Here is a 24,094-nt window from a genome sequence, read left to right on the forward strand (position 1 = left end):
AGGCCATTCGGCCCCTCGAGCCTGCTCTGCCATTTGATAAGATCATGGCTGATCTGATTATGACCTCAACCCAATTTGCCCGTCTACCTGCTATTACATTTGACTCCCTTGTTAATCAGGATTCTATCTAACTCAGCCTTAAAAATATTCAATGACCCTGCCTCCACCGCTCTCTGGGGAAGGGAGTTCCACAGACTCACGACCCTCTGAGAGAAAAATATTCTCCTCATCTCCGTCTAAAATGGGAGACCCCTGGTTTTTTAAACTGTGGCCCTTGTCTCTCTAGTCTCTCCCACAAGGGGAAACATCCTCTCTGCAGCTGCCCATTCTCGTCCCCTCATGATCTGATATGTTTCAATAAGATCACCTCTCAGTCTTCTAAACTCCAGTGTATACCAGCCCAACGTGTCCAACCTTTCCTCATAAGTTAACCCCCTCAATCCAGGAATCAGTCGAGTGAACCTCCTCTGAACCGCCTCCCAAGTAATTATGTCCTTTCTTAAATAAGGAGAACAAAACTGCACACAGTATTCTAGATGTCGTCTCACCAATGCCTGAGCAACTGTCGCAAAACATCTCCACTTTTACATTCCATTCCCCTTGCAATAAATGACAACATTCCATTTGCCTTCCAAATCACTTGCTGTACCTGCATACGAAGTTTTTGTGATTCATGTACTAGGACACCTAGATCCCTCTGTACCTCAGAGTTCTGCAATCTCTCTCCATTTAAATAATGTACTGCTTTTCTATTCCTCTTGCCAAAGTGGACAAGTTCACATTTTCCCACATTATACACCATCTGCCAAATTATTGCCCACTCAACCTATTTAACCGATTTATATCCCTTTGTAGACGCCTTATGTCCCCATAACAACTTACTTTCCTACCTACCTTTGTGTCATAAGCAAATTTAGCAACGACACATTCGGTCCCTTCATCCAAGTCATTGATATAGATTGTAAATATTTGAGACCCAAGCACTGATCGCTGTGGCACTCGACTTCCTACAACTTGCTCAGCTGAAAATGACCCATTTATGCCTGCTCTCTGTTTCCTGTTAGCTAACCAATCCTTTACCATCCGGTCGCTCTCCCTCCACTTGAATTCCCCATTCATATTCATAGCCACCGCCTCGACCTTGCCATCTCACGTGACCTCTCTACTCCTATCGTGTCAATCACGGATAAGGCCATCTCTGACCACAAAGTTGTATCCCTCTCCAACCGTATCGCCACACCCCCTCCCAACTGCACTTCTTTCTGTGTTCGTCCCTGGAACAAACTCTCCACCAAATCACTTATAAAGGCAATTTCATATTCACAACTGTCTAGCCTTTGCCCCTCCATTCACCACGATATTTCTGTGGCGACTGATCTGCTCAGTCACAACCTCACCTCCACCTTTCATGCCCTTGTCCCCATTAAAACCATTATTCTCTCTCCGCTCCCTTAAGTCCAGGGGACGCAGACTGGAAAGTCGATGCTGGACAACTGGTTTAGCCATTCATCGCCATATCTGACTGGACCACATAAAGCACTATCGGGTCCTGATCCCCTCTGCTAAAACTGCTCACTTTTCCAGTATCACCATTGGCGGCCGTGCCTTCAGCTGCCGAGGCTCTAAGTTCTGGAATTTCCTCTCTAAATCTTTCCGCCTCTCGACCTCTCTCGCCTCCTTTAAGACGATGCGAACAAACTCGCTCTTTGACCAAACGTTTGGTCACGTGTCCTAATATCTCCTTATGTTGCTCGGTGTCAATGTTTGTTTGATGATCGCTCCTGTGAAGCACCTTGGGACGTTTTACTACATTAAAGGAGCTGTATAAATGCAAGTTGTTGTTGATGTCGAATATATGCGGCTGTTAAAGAGTGGCAGCAGCATTAAATAACGGTATATTATTGGGATTAAGGATCTCCACTGGTGCTGCTTACAAGTGAGCTGGAGAACACCTTGGTTAATCTCACGTTCCAATATGTCAACTGGCCCACTGATGTACAGCGAGTGAACCAGTCCGACTGTATCTTTATTACAGACTGGTCGACCTCTCGTGGCGTTGTTCGTAAGGGGTGGTCGGGTGAAGAGGGGTTAGATGTCAGAGGATAATGGCACAAGGAGTCCTAACCTCGTTCAACCCTAATTTTAAATTCCAATGGCAAGCTATTCCACCTTGTCCAAAACAGTAGGAACAGAGGACACGGTCTGCACTTGAAGGGGATAAATTCAAAACTAATCTGCGGAAACAATATTTCAGTGAGCGAGTGGCCAATGTGTAGAACAGATTCCCCTAAGGGAGACAGTGGAAGCAGTTGGTATCGATTCATTCAACTGTAAGTTGGATCGATTTCTTTCAGTAAATATAGGATCCAGTATAAGAGTAATATGGGACATGACATGTGGTAAGTGTAACATGGTTGGGAGGAACAGATGACTTTGGACCTTTGGTTCCTAAAGCTTTCCAGCACTGGGGTTTCCCTCCCCTCATGCCTGGGTCTGATGTCGATTAATTGATAGAGATTGATTGTCATGATTAGTCAACAACTCCATTATCATTATATCATGCGACTGCCCAGGATGGTGGAAGGTCAACTAGATGGACCATGGTCTTTCTTTCCTTTTGGAATTTCTATGTTCTTAAAAGCAAAATGCCTCTTTTAAAATGGGAACCGCCTCTGTAAACTTGTCACGCTGCAATTACACCCTCCCACCAGCAGTGGCACTGCAGTGCCTTCGCTGGCAAGAGAGTGCAACTTCATCGTGCCAAGTGACACCGGCGGTTCGCATTCGAAATGTGGTACAATGACATTGTTGGTGATAGTCTTCGGCTCAAATTTGATGATTCTGTGCATATTAACATGCAAACTGTAAATCAGCGATCTTGATTATTACATGTCTGTTTAACTATGTAAGTAAACAAAAAACATTTAAAAATCACAATGAGCATGTCTGCTTTGGAACACACAGAGGAAGTCCCGTTCACCCATCACCATTGTCCTCGCTGTCCTACATTGGTTTCCAATCCCCCAACGCCTCCAATTTAAAATTCTCATCCTCATCTTTAAAACTCTCCATGGCCTCACTCCTCCCTATCTCTGTAACCTCCTCCAGCCCTACAACCCTCCGAGATCTCTGCGCTCCTCCAATTCTGGCGTCTTATCCACCCCCACACTTTTCTTCCAACCATTGGCGGCCGTGCCTCCAGCTGTCTAGGCCCCAAGCTCTGGAATTCCCTCCCTAAACCGCTCCACCTCCTTCAGGACCCTACTTGGAACCCACCTCTTCGCCCAAGCTTTCAGCCGATCCTCGTAATACCTCATTCTGTAGTTCAGTGTCCATTTATATCTGATTATGCATCTGCGAAGCGCCTTGGGTCGTTTTTCTACATGAAAGTCTTGATCAAGAAGTTTGCAGATGATATAAAAATTGACCGTGTGGTTGATGGTGAGGAGGAAAGCTGTAGACTGCAGGAAGATATCAATGCACTGGTCAGGTGGGGAGAAAATGTCAAATGGAATTCAATCTACAGAAGTGTGAGGTAATGCATTTCGGGACAGACAAGGCAAGGGAGTACACAATAAATGGGAGGATACTGAGAGGATTAGGGGAACAAAGGGACCTTGGAGTGCATGACCACAGACCCCTGAAGGTAGCAGAATAGGTAGATTAGGTGGTTAAAAAGGCATATGGAATACTTTCCTTTATTAGCCAAGGCATAGAATAGAAGAACAGGGAGTTTATGCCAGAACTGTATAAAACATTGGTCAGGCCACAGCTTGAGTGCTGCGGACAGTTCTGCCCACCATGTTACAGGAACGACGTGATTGCACTCGAAAGAGTTCAGAGGAGATTTACGAGGATGTTGCCACTTCTGGAGAATTTTGGCTATGAGGAAAGATTGGATAGGCTGGGTTGTTTTCTTTGGAACAAAGGAGGCTGAGGGGAGATTTAATTGAGGTGTATAAATTATGACTGGACGAGATAGAGTGGACAGGGAGGATCTATTTCCCTTAGCGGAAGTGTACTTGACCAGGGGGCATAGATTTCAAGTGATTGGTAGAAGGATTAGAGGGGAGCTGAGAAGAATCTTTTTCACCCAGAGGTTGGTGGGGTCTGGAACTCAATGCCTGAAAGGGGGGGAGAGGCATAAATCCTAAACTCATTGAAAAAGTACTTCGATTTGCACTTGAAGTGCCGTAACCTACACGGCTATAGACCAAGTGCTGGGAATTGGGGTTAAGCTGGATAACTCTTTTTAGGCCGGCACGGGCACGATGGGCCGAATGCCCTCCATCTGTGCCGTAACTTTCTATGATTCCATGATTCAGCCCCTCGAATCCGTAACACAGGAACAGTAGGAAGCCTCGTCAGATCCCCTCCCTGTTACATTGGAACAGGAGGATGCCCATTAATCCCCTCGAGCCTGTGACACAGGAACAGGAAGAGTCCATTGAGCCCCTCGAGTCCATTACACAGGAACAGGAGGAGTCCAGTGAGCGCCTCGAGCCCATTACACAGGAACAGGAGGAGTCCATTCAGCCCCTTCAACTTATTACACAGGAAAAGAAAGAGGCCATTCAACATCTCGAGCCTTTCAACGCCACTTCATTCGATCGTAGCCGATCTGTATCTCACTCCATTTCCCCGCCTTAGCTCCAGATCCCTCGATCCCCAGACCAAATAAAAGGGGAGGTTTTATTACCTACTGCTTTGGACTGAAAACAGAATCTGATCCTGTTCAGAAACTAGAAACCAGGGAAACAGACAGACTAAGTGAGTGAGCAAAACTGGGGCAGAATTTATGTTTAATGTGGGCAAGTGTGAGACCATCCACTTTGGGTCAGAGAAAAACAAAGGAGAATATTTTCTTAATGGGGAGAGATTAGGAACCGTGGATGAGCAGAGAGATTTCGGGGTTCAAGTACACAAATCACCAAAATTAATGAAAAGCCCATTGGGCTGTTGGCCTTTATCTCAAGGGGGCTGGAATACAGAGAGTGGAAATTATGCTTCAATTGTTTGGAGCTCTGGTCAGACCCCATCAGGAGACTGTCTTCAGTTCTGGGCACCGAACCTCAGGAAGGATATATTGGCCTTGGAGGGGGAGCAGCGCAGATTCACCAGAATGATACAGGGCCTTAAATCGCTACATTATAAGGACAGGTTGCATAAAATTTGCTTGTATTCCCTTTAGTTTAGAAGGTTGTGGGGAGATCTGATCGAGGCGTTTAAAATGATAGGGGGATTAGATAGGGTAGATACGGAGAAACTATTTCCTCTGGTGGGGGAATCCAGATCAAGGGGGTTAATCTTAAAATTATAACTAAACTGTTCAATGGAGATGTCAGAAAGCAGTTCTTCACACACAGTGCAGTTGAAATCTGGAACCGTCTCCCCCAGAAGGCTGTGGATGCTGGGAGTCAATTGAAGCTTTGAAGACTGAGATTGATAATATTTTTGTTGGGTGAGGGGATCAAAGGAGACGGAACAAAGGCGAGTAAATGAAGTTGAGGTCCAGATCAGCCACCATCTAATAGAATGGCGGAACAAGCTGGAGGGTCTGAATGGCCTCCTCCTGTTCCTATGCTCATGAGTGATTAAAGTGAGTGGTATGGCAAGCAGCACAAGTGGGGTCGAATAGCGTCGACCCAACCCCCACAACAGCTTGTTACAACAACAATTTTCACCTGTGCTCGATCGCTTCTCAAACTACTGACCTTGTCTCTCTTCCCATTGGGTGTTTTGACCGCTGATTTTCATTTGTCCCTTTCCGTAACTACTTTAATCCTAATTTTATTATGATCACTATTACCCAGATGTTCTCCCAATGAAACACATTACGCTTGCCCTGCTTTATTCCATAGAACTGGATCCAGCACTTCTTTCTTCCTCTTTGGGCTCGAAACATACTGATTAAGAAAGTTCTCCTGTACACATTTTAGTAATTCTTCATCCTCCTTCCACTTTACGTTGTCCCCCCGCCCCCCCCCCCCCCCCCCAGTCTTCCCAGTTTCTGTGGAAATCGTTCCAATATCTATCCCGAATACAGTTTCCCTTCCTGGGCTTCATTGGAGTGAATCTACACTGTGCTCTCTGTGGCTTTAATGTAGATTCTATAATGGGATGCACAAAGCTGCACACGAGACTCTGGAAATGTGGGCTAACCCATGTTTTGTACAAATTTGTCATTGCTTCTTTATATTTGTACCGTGTGACCCTACTTATAAAATTCAAAATGCTGTTTGCATTTGTTTATGATTTATGAAGCTGCCGTTACAATTCCATGGAATTATACATTTGAGTACTTAATTCTCACTTTTATTCAACATCATTCGGCGTCTTTTCATTAACTGTGTACACAAATTCATTGATTTGCTTCCAATATCGTTCACTTTACATTAAAATACAGCTGCCTCGTGTCTGCTCAATCCAGCCAAGCTGCCTGCATCGTTCTTTAATGTTGTTATAGTCTTCCCTATATTTTGCCAATCCTTGGTTTTGTTTCTCACCGGAATTAGAGATTGTCCTCCGTCGGCCTAAGTCCAAATCATCTCTTCAAACCGTGGGACTTGGTGGGGTTTGACACATGGACATTCCTTGATTAACCCGAGCAATGCTACCTGCTCCACAGTTTCAGATCCAATGCTGGATTCTAAGAGTTTCTCCACAAATAAGGTTAGAACCACTGGTCTGCAAGTACCCAGTGGAATTCTCTCTCCCTTCCATACCAAAAACAACAATCTAATTTCATACCAAGACACCACAATGTCAGAACATACGGGGTCTTTCTCAATCAGCCCCATGGAGCAGTGATATCGCAGATTCGATGGCAAAAAGTGACACAGCCCCAAACCGCTTCATCCTAGTCATCAGCCAGGGTGCAGTAAAATGAGTTATAACCAAAGAGAAAAAAGACAAATAACTAATAAATCCTCATCTTAGTCACTGTAGCTGGTCTCATCTGAGATAGCAGACTCCCTAAATGTTGCCTCACAGTGCGACAAACCTATTTCAATGCGCTGTCTGTGGACAAACCAACTTATGTTGTTCTAACAAAAAGATTTCTCCGAGTAGTTGCCGATGTTAATGTATCTCATCAAATCCGCCTATTATAGAAATCTCTTTCTGGTACAAGAATATGAGCACAGAAATTACTTTTACTCACACAGTGGACAACTAATGAACACATTCCAATGGAAATCAACAACAACTTGCATTCACAGACCGCCTTTAATGTAATAAACATTCCCAAGGGGATTCACAGGGGCTGGAAGTAAAAGGCACAAACGGAATCAGGAGGTATGATGAAATCCTTCGGCAAGGAGGGTTTAAGGGGGGTGTAAAACGAGAGACGGAGGGGATCAGGTTGGTTTTAGTTGTGTGAAGGAATGGCCATCAATGGTGGGATGAAGACAGAGGAGGATGTTAAAGTTTAACAATAACTACCTGGATTGATAAAGCGCCTTTAACATGGATAAAAATTAAAGGTGCTTCACAGAGATATAATCAGACAAAAATGGACCCCAGCCAAAGTAGAAGATATTCGTCGGGGGACAAAAGCTTGGAGCAAGAGATGGATAGAAAGAATTCAAGAAAGTTGCATTTATACAGCGCATTTCACAATCTCAGTATGTCCCAAAGTGCTTTGCAACCAAAGAAATACTGCTTCAATGTGAGAAACACAGCCGACATACTGCACACAGCAAGATCCCACAAAGAGCAATGTGAAATTGAATAGATCATCTGGTTTTAGTGATGTTGGTTGAGGCATAAATATTGGCCAGGCCAGCGGGGAGAACTTCTCTGCTCTTCTTCGAATAGTGCCATGGGATTTTGTACATCGACTTGAGGTGACAGACTGGCCCTCGGTTTAACGTCTCATCTGAAGGACAGCACCTCTGACAGTGCAGCATTACCTCAGTACAGCACTGAAATGAAGATATTGTGTTTAAGTCTCTGGAGTGGGTCTATGAACCCACAACCTTCTCAACTTCTAACTCAGAGGCAAGAGTGCCAACCACTGAATCACAGCTGACACCTGAAAGGGAGTAATGGAGATGGGGGGAGTGAGGGAGCACATTCTGGGGCGTGGCTGTGGCTTAAGAATAAGCTGCCAATAGTAGGCCAAAGAGACTGTGGATACACAAGCAGCCAGGGGTGGAGGAGAAGAGAGAGGGGCTGGAAAGCTGGGGGCGGTTGCAGAGATACGGAGGGGTGAGGCTCTTATGTATTTAAGTTTCTAAGAAAGAAAAAAATAAATACTTCGGAGACTGGAAGCCAATGCAGCTCAGTAAGGGCTTGGATGATTGGTGAAGGAGTTAGTGAGGGAAAGGTTACAGACAGCAGAGTTTTGGATGAGTTAAATTTTTGGAGATGCCGGAGAGGAGAACAAAGGCCAGAGAGGGTAGATAGGCATGGTAAGGGTTTTAGTAGCAGATTGGCAGGGCGAGTGGAACGGGAGTTATTCCGGACCCGGAAGTAGGCGGTCTTTGTGATTAAGAGGATATGGGGTCAGAAGCTCAGCACGGGGTCGAATACGACGTCAAAGTTACGATAAGTGAGGAATCTCAATGGGGCACTTTCAGTCTCCGTCCCCTAATATCACCCGCGGCCATTTCTAGGCTGCAATCCTCAACCTGCCCTTTAAATCTCCTCGTGTTAGAGACTCAGAATTCATATTATAACTGGGAAACTGCAGGAAAAGAGTGAAACGGGTCTGGTTGAGACCCTGGATTTAATGTGCACTGCGGATAAATCGGTATAAATTATAAATGAATCGCTAAGAGTGAACATGGACAATACAATTATATGAAAACTGTCAAAGAAGCCGCTCATTATTGTTGGATCAGTCCTGTATGAGCACAGATTTTAACTTTATTCCTGAGAGAGGTCTCATTAAGATAATGTCCTGGACTTTGAGATGTTTGTGTTAAATCCACCGCATTATTTATATCGGAGTCAAAGCTGCAGATATAATGTGTTTTTTTAAGTGACTGTAACTAATAGCAATGATCACGAGTATAACCGTGTCAGTGGAGTCTTATCCCCTGTATAAATCAGGGTTCATTGGAATGTATCAGCTCAGAGCACCTGCCGGACTTCTGGTTTCCAGAACAACGGAAGTGACTGCTTCTCACAGAAATGGAATATCCAATAATTTATCAGATAGAAGATATTTACTATCCTGCCCTTGCAGTAATTGGAGTGCCGGGTAACCTGTTATCTCAGCTGTTAATGGTGTAAATCGGTGTTAACTGTGCTGCTGTACTTGGCAAAATATGTTTGCTCCCTGAATGTCTCACACAGTCGCCTGTTCTGTTCCACCAGTTGACTGATGGAGTCTCTGCTCTTTCAGTTACAGGACTGAGCAGGAATGATTTTTGTGTATCCAACCCTGACCTTGTCACTGGATAATTGTCTGTACTAAGTGTACTGTTCAATAATGGCATCTCCTCAATAGCAAACATTCGGTCTTGTAGCAATTCCATTATATCTGTAATGAACTTTTTATGTCCAACCCTGGCATTGTCACTGAATTATTCTCTGTACTAAATGTATTGGAATCAGGTGTCTGGGCTAAGAGCTGGTATCAGACCATCAGGAGCTCGGAACAGTTTCATGTTGTGGAACGAACGTGTCCTGCAGATTTTTTTCAAAAATGTGTTTTCAGTGATTGATAATGAGACAGCTCACGGTCTCAGTGTTACAAGGTGGCAGCGCAATGTCCTCCCTCCCCAATAACATGCTTCAGTTTAACTGGGATTTCAATGCATTTATTGTTTCTCACTCTTATGAAACATTTGTGTGTGTCTGGCGCAGCTCCAAAGTTCTGGCTATTGAACTGAGTTTGCTGCTGAATCTTTCACATCTCCTTCTCTGTGTCACGGTGGATGAGTTCATTGTAAAATGTAATGTTTTGAGGGTATGATAAATCAGTTTGCACTGTATCCATTGGAATCCTGAGCCCTTCTATTTATCTGTCGATTCTTTGCAGCAGCTGTGATGTTGGCGTTTTGTGAATTGAACAACAGCTCCATCTAATGGTGTACTTTATAATTACAGGAGAAGGAATTTCAATTATTGTGAGGTCTGTCTGGAAGAGACATTTGATTCTGTTTCTTCCATGATTTGCAGATGAAGCAAACAGTGCAGGCGAACAGGTGGAGACTTAGATGATCTGTAGTAACATGAAAATATTCCACAGATGATTCACAATTTAACAAACTGACACTGAGAATAGGATCGGTGGAACACGGGACTGGTTAACAGAATAAAGGGACAGGATGTTAGGATTGAATCGGATGTGAAAAGGGGCATTGAGAAAGAGTAGAGATGGCAGAATAATAGATAGAGAAGCGATAGAGACAATGACGGAGACGGAAAACGAGAGGCAGGGAGAGAAAGAACGTGAGAAGAGAGAGAGAAAGAGAGATAATGGGAGAGAGAATGGGAGAGAGACAGAGATAAAGCGGCCATGCGGTGAATCATTCATCGGAATGAACTGTTGAAACTTCCAGTACAATTAGGAAGAGGAAATGTGACTTGAAGATGTTAATAGGAAGTTGTCAGATTGTGAGAGTTTTATTGCACTCTCGCTGGGTGTGTTTATCGTTTTCAGGTCCTCAGTCTGTTTTGGTGATTGTTACTTTTCCTTATTCACTGACTGAATAAATAAACATGATTCAAATGTATTTAAAGAATAGAATTAGTGATTTCTTGATCCTAATGAATTATTAGGATACTGTATTCAAAAACTCAGAATCAGCAGAATTCACTGAAGAACGAGGTTGATTTAATTCATATATTTTAATTTAGTTTTAATTGAATGTGCAAAGTAAATTTAATGAACACATTTTATACCCAAAGAGCTGTTCCCTGACAACAATAACCACTGAAGTGAACCGTTCAATTTATTAGTTGGATTGTGTTAGTGGGACCGATAGATTAGATTTCCTCTCACACTCTGCTGCAGTCTCTCCCTGTGAATCCCAGCCTCTCCAACCACCACATTGAATCCTCTGTCTCCTCATCCATTGCTTCAGTTTATCCGCTTTCCCAAACAATCTGTTCCTAACTCCCCTCCTGCTCCGACATGTCCTTTTCCTTGTCTCCCTCCCAATCTCACTCATTGCCTCGGTCTCCAGCTGCCTCTTCCAATCCGATCCGAAGCCTCAAACTCACGGCCACCGCTTTCGGCCTTTCCCCGTTTTGTGTCAGCCTCTGTCGGTTCTCTTAACCCAGGGAAACAAACCAGCTGCACCTCCCCCTGTCCCCTCACCTTTCCGGCCTTCGCTCTCTTTCCCGTCAGTCTGGAGCCCAAATTCGGCTTTAACCCGTTGGATTCCTGCTCGGTAAAACTCCTTCTCCCTTCCCCACCGGCACTGCGCTCTCACTCGGCCCTTCCAGTGGATCCAATGCTCATTTATTCACTTTCTTTATCGATTTCACAATTCATTATTGATAATTGAGTTTATAAACATTTCTCTGCCCGAAAGCGCTGTCCAGGTGAATGACTCAGTTTCCACCGTTCGATGCAGCAACAAAGCTGGAAATTTAACCCCAGATCCTGTCATATTACTGTTTTGGCTCCAGGTCTGATCAGTAATTTCTCTGCTTCCTTTTCTCTCTCTTACAGTTAACTTGGTGGCGATTGTGATCCTGTCCCGAGGAAACTGCGGTCTCTCCAAATGTATCAGTCGCTACCTGTTGGGAATGGCAGTGGCCGATCTCCTGGTCGTTATCACTGATCTGATATTGACACGGGTTGGTCTAAGTTATTTTCCCAATTCATTCTTGTTCATTACTCCCGTGTGTCGTCCCATTATGTTCTTGGGTTCTGCAGCCACGGTTGTTTCTGTCTGGTTCACAGTCGCTTTCACCTTTGATCGATTTGTGGTCATTTCTTGTGAGAATCTTAAAACAAAATATTGCACCGAGAAAATGGCGGCTGTAGTTATAGGAACAGTGAGTGTGTTGGGCTGTTTCGAGAGTGTTCCCTGGTACTTTAGAAATGAAACTTACCTTATAATTGATAATGTTCCCCGGTATTGTGTCTTTAAACTGAACTTCCGCACTTCCCCAGTGTGGGCCGCATTTGAGTTCGTTCACCTCATTTTAACCCCTTGTGCCCCCTTCTTATTGATTTTGCTGCTCAATGTTCTGACGGTCAGACGTATTTTAGCAGCCAGTCGAGTCCGCAGGGGACTCCGGGGCCGCAGTAATGGAGAGAATCACAAGGATCCAGAGATGGAGAACCGAAAGAAATCCATCATTTTACTCTTCAGTATATCGGGCAGTTTTATCCTATTATGGGTGACCCAGGTTGTAAATAACATTTATCGGCGAATTACAGACATTCGGTATTTTAATTCATTCACTGACCCTCGTTATATCACAGAAGCCACATCAGGAATGCTGCAGCTTCTCAGTTCCTGCACAAACACGTGTATTTATGTCCTGACCCAGGCTAAATTCAGAGAGGAGCTGAAGAACGCGGTGAAATACCCACTCAATCTAATTGTTAAATTAGTGAAATCATAGAAAGAGCTGAAGGGTTTCAAGCACTAGAACTATTTCTGGCCATTTCATACTCCACCTCCTGCACTTCCCACCGGATGGAAAGTAGATTATATATTAGCTGACATAATCTGAAATCTGATTCTGATATTACATCATATTGATAATCTGACCTATTGAGGCGTGATTCGCTCTGCAGACAACACATGAATTGTTGCTCAAACAGGCGGCACTAAAGAGCTCAGCTGGACTTCAACGAAATGGCCGCCCTGCAAAATGGGCAAACCTGTCAATGAAAGTCGGTGCTGTGGGCCTGATCGGAATAGCTGCACTCCATCTAAATGGAGAGATAAAATGACAGAGATAGACAGACAGACAAACCAACAAACAGATGGATGGATAGATAGATAGATAGATAGATAGATAGATAGATAGATAGATAGATAGATAGATAGATAGATAGATAGATAGATAGATAGATACGTGGAGAGGAAGAGACAGGGTTACACATAGAGTTAACCTTACAGATAGAGGCAGATAGAAAGGGGAAATGAGAGACCGTTAGAGCCATAAACAGAGAGAAAAGCAGATAATTGAGAATGAAATCGTGAAGAAAGTGAAAGAAAGGAAGACGTAGAGAAAAATAAATTGAAAGTGATTGAAGAGCAGAAAGGGGCAGAGAGAAAAGGACAGTTAACAAGTTAGAGAAAGACGGAAAGAAATACAGTAAGAGATTTAGATGGAGAAACAGCTCGAGACAATCAGAAAGAAAAATAAATAAACAGAAAAGAGGGAGAGAGGGAGAAAGAATAAAGGGCAGAAACAGAGAGGGAACAGGAAGATAAATAGAAAAGACAAGAGAGATGGAAAAAAACATGGAAGGAGAAAAATATAATCAGAAAGAAATCCAGGGAGAAAAAGCACAAACAGGAAAGGAGCATCTTTCCATGAGAAAACAGAGACAGGAAATGATTAACACAGATTAAGGGAAAGAGAGGGAGTTTACCAGCGAGAGAAAGTTGAGAGAAACAGGTCGACAAATGGTGAAAGAAACTCAGAGGTGCAGAAGGAAAGTGGACAGAAAGTGAGAGGCACACAGGGAAAATTAGAAAGAGAGATTGAAACAGGGCGATAGAGACAAAAGAAGTGAAGCAAAGAGAACTGGAGAAACAGAAAGAATCAGTGCAGGAGAGTGACAGACAGCAAAAGAGACAAAGTGAGACAACAAAAGCAAGAGGCGGATATTTTCTGGTCTATAAATGGACAATGTAATTCATTAAAACGGAATTTGTACAGTGCCCTTTATATTAACACATCTCAAAACACTTTACACAATGAATTACTTCTGAACAGCGGAGACAGCTATGTAGACATATGTGTAAATGAATTCCTATACATGTATCTGAACAGAAGAAATGGGTGCTTTTATATTGATATCCAAACATCCAATTGTACTGTTATTTTTTCTTCATTTGTATAAAAGATAATGTTGGACTAATGTGCAAGAATTAATGATGCATTTACGTAGTCTGCCTACAACGAAATTAAAGTTGATTGTGAATTCATAAAAAAGAAAGAGATGGAGAAAGTGAAGAGAGAAATAAAGAAAAGGAGAGACAGAACAGAGAGCGTGAAAGGCAGAGCGAAAGAGAGAGAAAGAGTTGAAAAGGGTGTGAGAAGGCAAAAAAGACAGAGATAGACAGAGAGAGTGGGGAGAGAACGAGCGAGAGGGACAGCGAGGCAAATGGAAAGAAGAGATAAAGATGGAAGACAGAAACCTAGAGATATAACGAGAGAAGCAAAGGGTGACAGAGAAAAAATATAGAAATGGAACAGTGATACAGAGACAGAAATTAAAAGAGGATGAAGTAACAAGACAGAAAAATGCCAGAAAGACGACTGAGAAAGATAAATATATTGACAGAGAGACAGAACCAGTGAAAGACAGACAGATGAAAAAAAAACAGCAAGGTAGAGACAGGAATGTGATTAACACACAGAGAGCACGAAATAATCATAAAACAACTCATTGTAATCAGCTTAGAGTGAGTGACTGCAGAAGCAGAACAGCAGGAGATGAAGCAGGCGAGACAGTTAATGTCTGTTCTGGGGGAACAGATTTTGGGTTTAATTTTGACAGTTGTAAAGATGATGCCTGGAGGCTGCACAATAAAGTCACTCAGTCTTGTGTAACTGACCCTGCCCTTTATTTACAGCAGGAGTTTTACCAGCTGCTCTAACTTTCCCAGTGACCTGCTGTATTCTGTATTCAATCAGCCTGTCCTCTTGCTCCTTCTGCTGTGTCAGTAAACTGGACAGAGTCCCACAGCACTGAAACAAAAAGCAAAATGCTCTAAATCTGAAAGAACAAATGTTATCGTTTCGGGCGTGGAGAATCTTCTTCATCAAAATTCATCCAATCAGAAAAATAGACGTGGGATATGTACACTAATATGTAAATTTTAAAAATCAATATTTATGTATGCAAAAAGCACAAAGCAAGAGAAGAATCATGGGTAGAGGGGTGGATCAGATTATCTCAGTCAAATGACCCCATGCAGAATGAGAAAGATAGAAAGTCTTGCGTGTCGATAGCGCCTTTCACATTGTCACGTTGTCCCAAAGCGCTTTACAATCGATGAAATACTTTTAACTGTACTCACTGTTGTAATGCAGGCAGCCAATTTGAGCACAGCAAGCTCCCATAAACAGCAATGAAGAAAATGATGAGATAATCTATTTTAGGTATTGGTTGAGTGATAAATATTGGCCAGGACATCGGGGAGAACTCCACTGCTCTTCTTCGAATAGTACCATGGGATCTTTTACATCCACCTGTGAGGTCCTCAGTTTAACGCCTCATCCGAAAGACGGCATCTCCAACATTGCAGCTCTCCCTCAGTACTGCACTGGAGTGTCAGCCTAGATTTTCTGCTCAAATCCCTGGAGTGTAAACTGTGCCCAGGCAAGGACCATTTTTTACCAATCAAAATATTAAAGTTAAGCCTCCAGCAATCAGGCATCAGCTCATGTAACCTGAACTCCAGGTTACAACAATTCTCTCAAAATTATTGCTGATTTTATTTTCATCCGCCAATGTACAGTCTCCATAAAATCAGGTAAACGGAATAAAATGAAAACAAAAAAGATTCTTCATGATAACATGAATCAATACCAGTGGTGGTAATGCAGGGAACGGCATCAAACAGGAAATTAGAGATGCATGTAACAAGGGTACTGTAGTTATCATGGGTGACTTTAATCGACATCTTGACTTGGCCAAACCAAATTAGTAATAATACTGTGGAGGATGAATTCCTGGAGTGAGTCTGAGATGGTTTTTTAGACCAGTACGTTGAGGATACAACTCGGGAACAGGCTATCCTTAATTGGATATTGTGCAATGAGAAGGGGTTAATTAATGATCTTGTTTGCGTGGTCCTTTTGGAAAGAATGGACATAACATGATAGAATTCTTCATTAAGATGGAAAGTGAAATAGTCCAATCGAAACTAGGGTCCCAAATCTAAACAAAGGAAACTACGAAGAATGAGGAGTGAGTTGGCTGTGATAGATTGGGGATTACCATGATGGTGGATAGGCAATGGTTAACATTCAAGGAGTGAATGCATGAACTGCATCAATTATACATTCCTTTCTGGCGCAAAAACACAAAAGGAAAAGCGGCCCAACCATGGCTAACAAAAGAAATTAAGCATAATTTTAGATCCAAAGTGGAGGCATATAAAGTTGCCAGAAAATGTAGCAAGACTGAGGATTGGGATCAGTTTATAATTAAGCAAAAAAGATTAAAAGGGGAAAATAGAGCATGAGAGCAAACTTGCAAGGAACAAAAAAGCAGACTGTTAAAGCTTGTACAAGTATGTAAAAAGAAAAAGATTAGTGAAGACAAATGCAGGTGCCTCACAGTCAGAAACGGGAGAATTTATAATGGGGAACAAGGAAATGGCAGAGCAATTTAACAAATACTTTTGTTCTGTCTTCACGGAAGAGGACACAAACATCTTCCCAGATATGCTCGGGAACCAAGGGTCTAGTGAGAAGGAGGTGTTAAAGGAAATTAGTGTTTGTAAAAAAATAGTGCTGGAGAAATTATTGGGACTGAAAGCCGATAAATCCCCACGGCCTGATAATCTGCATCTCAGAGTATTAAAATAGTTAGCTATGGAAATAGTGGATGCATTGGTTGTCATCTTCATAAATTGCATAGATTTTGGAGAAATCCCTGCAGTTTGGAGGGTGGCAAAGGTAATCACACTATTTAGAAAAGGGGGGAGAGAGAAAACAGGGAACGACAGACCGGTTAGCCTAACATCAGTAGTAGGGAAAATGCTCGAGTCTATTTTTAAGTATATGATAACAGGACACTTCGAAAGTATCAATGGGATTAGACAAAGTCAACATGGATTTATGAAAGGGAAATCTTGTTTGACAAACCTACTGGATGTTTTTGAGGGTGTAACTGGTAGGATAGATAAGGGGGAAACCAATGGATGTGGTGCATTATGATTTTCAGAAGGCCTTTGAGAAACTCCCACATAAGAGGTTCGTGTGCAAACTTAAAGCACAATGGATTGGGGGTAACATACTGGCATGGATTGAAAATTGGTTAACAGATAGGAAACAGAGAGTAGGAATAAATGGGTCTTTTTCGGGGTTGCAGGTGGTAACTAGTGGGGTACCGCGGGGATCCGTTCTTTGGCCCCCTTATTTGGATGAGGCAACCAAATGTAATATTTCCAAGTTTGATGATGATACAAAACTAGGTGGGATGGTGAGCTGTGAGGATGATGCAAAGTGGCTTCAAGGCGATTTAGACAAGTTGATTGAGTGGTCAAATACATGGCAGATGCAGTATAACGTGGATAAATGTGAAGTTAACTACTTCGGATGGAAAAACAGAAAGGCAGAGTATTATTTAATTTGTGATAGATTGGGAAACGTTGATGTACAAAAGGACCTGGGTGTCCTTGTACACCAATCACTGAAAGCAAGCATGCAGGTGCAGCAAGCAGTTAGGAAGGCGAATGGTATGTTGGCCTTCATTGCAAGTGGATTTGAGTACAGGAGAAAAGATGTCTCACTGCAGTTATACAGGGCCTTGGTGAGACCACACCTGTTAATGTGCAGTTTTGGCCTCCTTACCTAAGAAAGGATATACTTGCCATGGAGGGAGTGCAGCGAAGTTTCACCAGATTGATTCTTGTTACAGCAGCATTGTCGTATGAGGAGATATTGGGTCGACTAAGCCTGTATTCACGAGAGTTTAGAAGAATAAGAGGGGATCTCATTGAAGCGTATAAAACTCTGGCAGGGCAAGACAGGCTGGATGGAAGGAGGATGTTTACCCTGGCTGGCGGCGGGGGGGGGGGGGGGGGGAGGGTCCAGAACGAGGGGTCACAGGCTCGGAAACGGAGCAGGACATTGAGGACTGAGATGAGGTGAAATTTCTTCACTCAAAGGGTGGTGAACCAATGGAATTCTCTACCCAGAATGCCGTGGAGGCCATGTCACTGAATATATTTATGAAGGACATTGCAAGATTTTTGGACACAGAAGGCATCAAGGGGTATGGGGAGAGAGGGAGAATATGGTATTGAGATAAAGAATCAGCCATGATCATATTGAATGACGGTGCAGGGCTCGAAGGGCCGAATGGTCTCCTCCTGCTCCTATTTTTTTTGTTTCTATGTTTCGATATAAAAAGGATAAGAGTAACAAAAGTAAACGTTGTCCCTTACAGGCTGAGACAGAACAAATTAAAGTAGGTAATCAGGAAGTGGCAGATACGTTAAACATATTTTTTTCTCTCTGTTTTCACAGTGGAAGACACAAAAAGCATAACAAAAATAATGGGGAACCAGACGGTAAATGAGAGGAAGGAACTTAATACAATTAATATCACTGGAGAAAAAGTACTGGACAAACTAATGGGACTAAAAGCCGACAAATCCCCTGAACCTGATGGCCAACATCTGTGGGTCCTAAAAGAGGTGGCTGCAGAGATAGTGCATGCATCGGTTATGATCTTCCCAAATTCTCTAGATTCTGGAATGATCCCAGTGTATTGGAAGATAGCATATATTATCCCGGTATTCAAGAAGGGAGGGGGAGAGAAAACAAGGAACTGCACATCAATTAGCCTGACCTCTGCCGTTGGGAAAATGCTGGAATCCATTATTAAGGAAGTGGTAACAGGGCACTTAGAACTTCATAATATGATTCGGCAGAGTCAACATGATTTATGAAAGGGGAATCGTGTTTGACAAATTTATTTGAGTTTTTTGAGGATGCAACAAGCAGGATAGATAACGGGGAACCAATGGATGTCCTATATTTGGATTTTCAAAAGACATTCGATAAGATGCCACATTAAAGTTTGTTGCACAATGTAAGCGTTCATGGAGTTGGGATAATCCATCAGCACGGATAGAGGATTGGTTAACGGACAGAAAATAGAGTGCGGATAAATAGGTCATTTTCAGGTTGGCAGGCTGTAACTAGTGGGGTACCGCAAGGATCGGTGCTTGGGCCTCAGCTATTTACAATCGATATCAATGACTAAGATGAACGGACCGAGTGTCATGTATCCAAGTTTGCTGATGATAAAAGATAGGTGGGAAAGTAAGCTGTGAGGAGGGCACACAGAGTCTGCAAAGGGATATAGACAGGCTAAGTGAATGGGTAAGAAGGTGCCAGGTGGAGTATGATGTGGGGAAATGTGAGGTTTTACAATTCGGTATGAAGAATAGAATAGCAGAATATTTTTATATGGTGTGAAATTAGTAAAATTTGGTGTTCAGGGAGAATTGGGTGTCCTCGTACAAGAAACACAAAAAGTGATTATGCAGGTGCAGCAAGCAATGAGGAAGGCAAACGGCATGTCGGCGTTTATTGCAAGGGGGTTGGAGTACAACAGTAAGGAAGTCTTACCACAGTTGTACAGGGCATTGGTGAGACCTCACCTGGAGTACTGCACAGAGTTTTGGTCTCCTTATCTAAGGAAGGATATACTTGCCTTCGAGGCGGTGCAACGAAGGTTCACGAGATTAATTCCTGGGGTGAGAGGTTTGTCCTATGAAGAGAGGTTGAGTAGAATGGGACTATACTTTCTGGAGTTTGGAAGAATGAGAGGTGATTTCATTGGAACATATAAGATTATGAGGGCGCTTGACTGGGTAGCTGCCGAGAGGCTGATTTCTTTGGCTGGAGAGTCGAGAACTCGGGGGCATAGTCTCAGGGTATGGGGTCGGCCATTCAAGACTGAGATGAGGAGGAATTTCTTCACGCAGAGGGTTGTGAATCTTAGGAATTCTCAACCCCAGAGGGCTGTGGATGCTGAGTCATTCAATATATTCAAGACTGAGATCGATAATTTTTTGGGCTCTCGGGGAATCAAGGGATATGGGGATCGGGCGGGAAGTGGAGTTGAGGTCGAAGATCAGCCATGATCTTATTGAATGGCGGTGCAGGTTCGAGGGGCCGAGTGGCCTACTCGTGCTCCTATTTTATGTTCTTATGTTCTTATATTGCTCGATGCTGTATTTTAGAAATTTAAAGAAGTGATTTGATTCCCAAACAGAATTAAAACGATGGGATTCTTGTCATTCTCCAGTGATTTGAACCGGCCATTCCATATCCAGACCCAGTGCTACCATGAGGCTATCACTGTCTGTTCATGGATTTCCAAGTGTCTTATATATAATTCGTGTTGGAGAGAATGTTCCTGTCACGTTTTCAACATTGCAATCTGTTTATTCAGAGAGAAGAATCCACACTGGAGACCAGGATTCAATTCCCCGACGAGTCGGTTACACTTTTGCTGTCTTTAATAGATTTACTTTCATTTCTCTTGCAATTTACCTGCAATATTGGATGCGAAATATACACTGAAAGACAAACTCGGACCATCCCACTTTCCACAATTTAATTTCACTGATATTCCAGCGATTTTAAAAGCTGCTCTCTGCCTCACCCTTCACCTCGATATCAGAACCAACAGTTCATCTGTTTTTTGGTGGTATTGTTTGAGGAAAGATCATCGTCCAGGTTTCCAGCCATGCGCAAAGCAAAGTCCCACAAACCGCAATGACAAAGTAACAGGTACATAATGCAGATGGGAAACGAGTGGAACTGAGCAGTGTGAAAGTGTAACAGAATCAAATTAAAGAGTTTCAATTGTTGCTTGTTGTTGTGGTTCTGACAACAAAGATCCCACAAACAGCAATGAAAAGGATGGCCAGTTAATCTATTTTTTGGTGGTGTTGATTGAGGGAGGATTGTCATCCAGGTTTTCAAATATGCGCGCAGCAAGATCCCACAAACAGCAATGACAAAATAACAATTACATAATGCAGATGTAAAACGAGTGGAACTGAGCAGTATGAAAGTGTAACGGGATTAAATTAAAGAGCTACCGGGAGTGGGGTTCACCCGGGTGCAAAACAATTGGATCTTAAGTCCTTAACCACTCGGCCTGGTGCTTCATGACACTTTATTTAACTTTCCACGGGCCATTGGTGAAAGAAGACTGAGCGGCCACTTTTCCATCTCTTTGTTGGATCATGTCCAGAGTCAAATTATGTGAGGAACGCGGGAGAGAGTGAGGGAGAGAAAGAAAGAGACAGAGACCCCTTCAGAAAAACGGAGAAAATGTGAGGCCCACACACACACGGACATGCGCACATGGAGTGACTCAAACACACAGAGAGAGACAGACGATCGGTAATTTGGCACATTTTTGTTCTATTCCCATCGTAGATTTTGTGAAATCTTGCACATCAATTCCAATGAGCATAAAACTCGAGGTGTTGAAAGCCGTGTATTTTTAATTCACTAAAGAATGAGTAATTCCACAAGAAGTTTGCTGTATGTTAAAATGCAGATAATGGGATCCCCAGTCGGCAGGATCCGAACCTGCGCGGAGAGATCCCAATAGATTTTTAGTCCATCGCCTGAACCACTCGGGGACACTCACCACCGTATAAACTCAACGAGTAGGATGGCCGCGTGCTTCAGGTATTGGGTTCAACATCCCATGGGTTTATACACGCGTGGTTTCAAACCCCACTTCTGATAATTGTTATTTGCGTTACATTTTGATACTGCTCATTGACACGCCTGTTCTATCGGCCTTCTGCGCCTTTCACTCTGTCATTGCTGTTTGTGGGAACTTGCTGTCCGCAAATTTCGAAACCTGGACGATAATCAACACCTCCAAAAAGCCGATGAACTCACCATCCATTTCATTGCTGTTTGTGAGATCTTTCTGGTGAACCTCCTCTCCGCCCTTTCCGATGCCTTTCTCTCTCTGTCTCTCCCTGTCCCTCACCACGACACCAACGAGGAACTGGCACAGGACGGAAAATGAAGCTTTTAAAGGCAGCAAAATTTCCACTCCCGGTCGGGAAATTGAACCGCGGGTGCAACGAATAACAGGCAAGGATGCTCACCACTATCCGAACGAGGAGCTGGTGTCGTCTGGTGATGGACACGCACCATAGATGGCGTTGGACAGCCTTCAAATTTCAGTAAATCTATTTCAAACATTTATTTGATGACAATGAGCTTAACTTCCTCCTTCAACTCACACCACCAAAATGCAAATTAACTGGCCATTCATTTCACTGTTGTATGCGGGATCTTTCTGATAAACCTCCTCTGAGCCCTTGTCAGGGCCTCTCTCAGGCTCCGTCTCTCTTCCTGTGTCTCGCTCTCTGTTTCCCTTTCTTTCTATTTCTCTCTCTATCTCTCTGTTTCGGGTTGCTGGATTAGCCCGGGTCTCCTCACAGCTCGATTCGGCGTATTCATTACTTGCAAATTATTGGGGTTCTGACAACGAGGTGAAGGGTGAGGCAGAGAGCAGGTTTTAAAATCGCTGGAATATCAGTGAAATTAAATTGTGGAAAGTGGGATGGTCCGAGTTCGACATTCAGTGTATTTTCCACATCAAATAGTGGAGATAAATTGCAAGATCAATGAAAGTGAAGCTTTTAAATGCAGCAGCACTGGAACCTCGACACAGGAGAATTTAACCTGGATCAACCGCTTGACAGACGGGGATACTCAGCACTGCACTAACGAGGAACTGGCGTGAGCGGGTGATGGACACTCCCCACAAATGGCGTGAGACACGCTTCAAACTTCAGTGAATCTTTTCCCACCAGTCATTCAATGACAAAGAAAAGCGTAGAAGAAGTGACAGTCAGGTACATTACACATAGAACAAACGTGCGAGTGCACCAGGATGGCCGAGTGGTTAAGGCGTTGGACTTAAGATCCAATGGGCTTATACCCGCGTGGGTTCGAACCCCACTCCTGGTATGTATTACTCAGTTGCATTTTGATACTGCTCATTGACTCTCCTTTTCCATTTGCATCACGGAATCACAGAAAGTTCACACCACGGAAGGAGGCCTTTCCGCCCATCGAGTCCGTGCCGGCTCGATGCAAGACCAATCCAGCTGGTCCCACTCGCCAGCCCTATCCCCGTAGCGCTGCAATTTTTTCCTTTTAAGTACTTATCCTGTTCCGTTTTGAAAGCCATGATTGAATCTGCCGCCATCCCCCCGTCGGGGTGCTGAATTAGCCCGGGTCTCTTCACAACGCGACTCTGCCTTTCATTTCTTGCTCATTATGGTGGTTCTGACATCGAGGTGACGCGGAGAGTGAGATTTAAAATCGCAGAAATATCAGTGAAATTATTCTGTGGAAAGTGGGATTGTCTGAGTTATTTTATGTGTGTTTTTTCACACGTCCAATGTTGGAGAAAAATGAAAACTTTAAAGGTAGAAGAAGTTCATCGTCGAGGTGTATTTGAAGCCAGGTCGACCGTATAATAGGCAGGGATACCCACCACTATGCAAACGAGTAACTGGCATGGACATCCGACGCCCTGAGCGACGGTTGATACCGATACCAGTTCTGTGGCTCTGTGCAGCAGAGCGCTGGATTATTGCGATTTTAAGTGAGCAGCATTAGGTTTTAAACCAGTAGTCGTGGCCGAGTGGTTAAGGCGATGGACGAGAAATCCAATGGGGTCCTGCCGACTACGGTTTAGATTTTTCTTTTCATTGCTTTTATCTCTGCTCTTCAACCAATGCGAGTGCGTGTAAAATGAAAATGCGAGAATTCATTATTAAGAAGTAGTGGCAGGACATTCGCGGACTCACAATACAATCTAAAATAGTCAACATGGTTTTATGAATGGGAAATCGTGTCGGACAATTTTATTAGAGTTCTTTGAGGAAGTAACGAGCAGGGTGGATGAAGGGGAACCAATGGATGCAGTATATTTGGATTTCCAAAAGGCATTCGATGAGATGCCACATAAAAGGTGATATCCCTGCTGCTTGTTATTCTCCACGCTTGCACCCACCCGTGCCTTCTGCCGCTTCCTGCCACGCTGCAGCCACTGCTTCTGGCCTTTACCTCGCAGAGAATAACAGGCACAAGATAAGAGCTCATAGATTGAGGATTGGCTAACAGAAAACAAAGAGTCGGGATAAAAGGGTCATTTTCAAAATGACAATCTGTAACTAGTGGGGTGCCACAGGGATCA

The 24,094-nt window shown here is 43.4% G+C and overlaps 1 non-coding gene across 1 annotated transcript; it reads left to right on the forward strand.

The window, feature by feature from the left end:
• The first annotated feature begins 22,774 nt into the window (after positions 1-22,774).
• trnal-uaa (transfer RNA leucine (anticodon UAA)) lies at positions 22,775-22,857 on the forward strand. Its single transcript has one exon. It is a non-coding gene; the product is annotated as a tRNA-Leu (tRNA).
• Positions 22,858-24,094: the final 1,237 nt, after the last annotated feature.

The sequence above is a fragment of the Heptranchias perlo genome, unplaced genomic scaffold (genome assembly GCF_035084215.1).
Source record: "Heptranchias perlo isolate sHepPer1 unplaced genomic scaffold, sHepPer1.hap1 HAP1_SCAFFOLD_56, whole genome shotgun sequence".
Taxonomy (NCBI): domain Eukaryota; kingdom Metazoa; phylum Chordata; class Chondrichthyes; order Hexanchiformes; family Hexanchidae; genus Heptranchias; species Heptranchias perlo.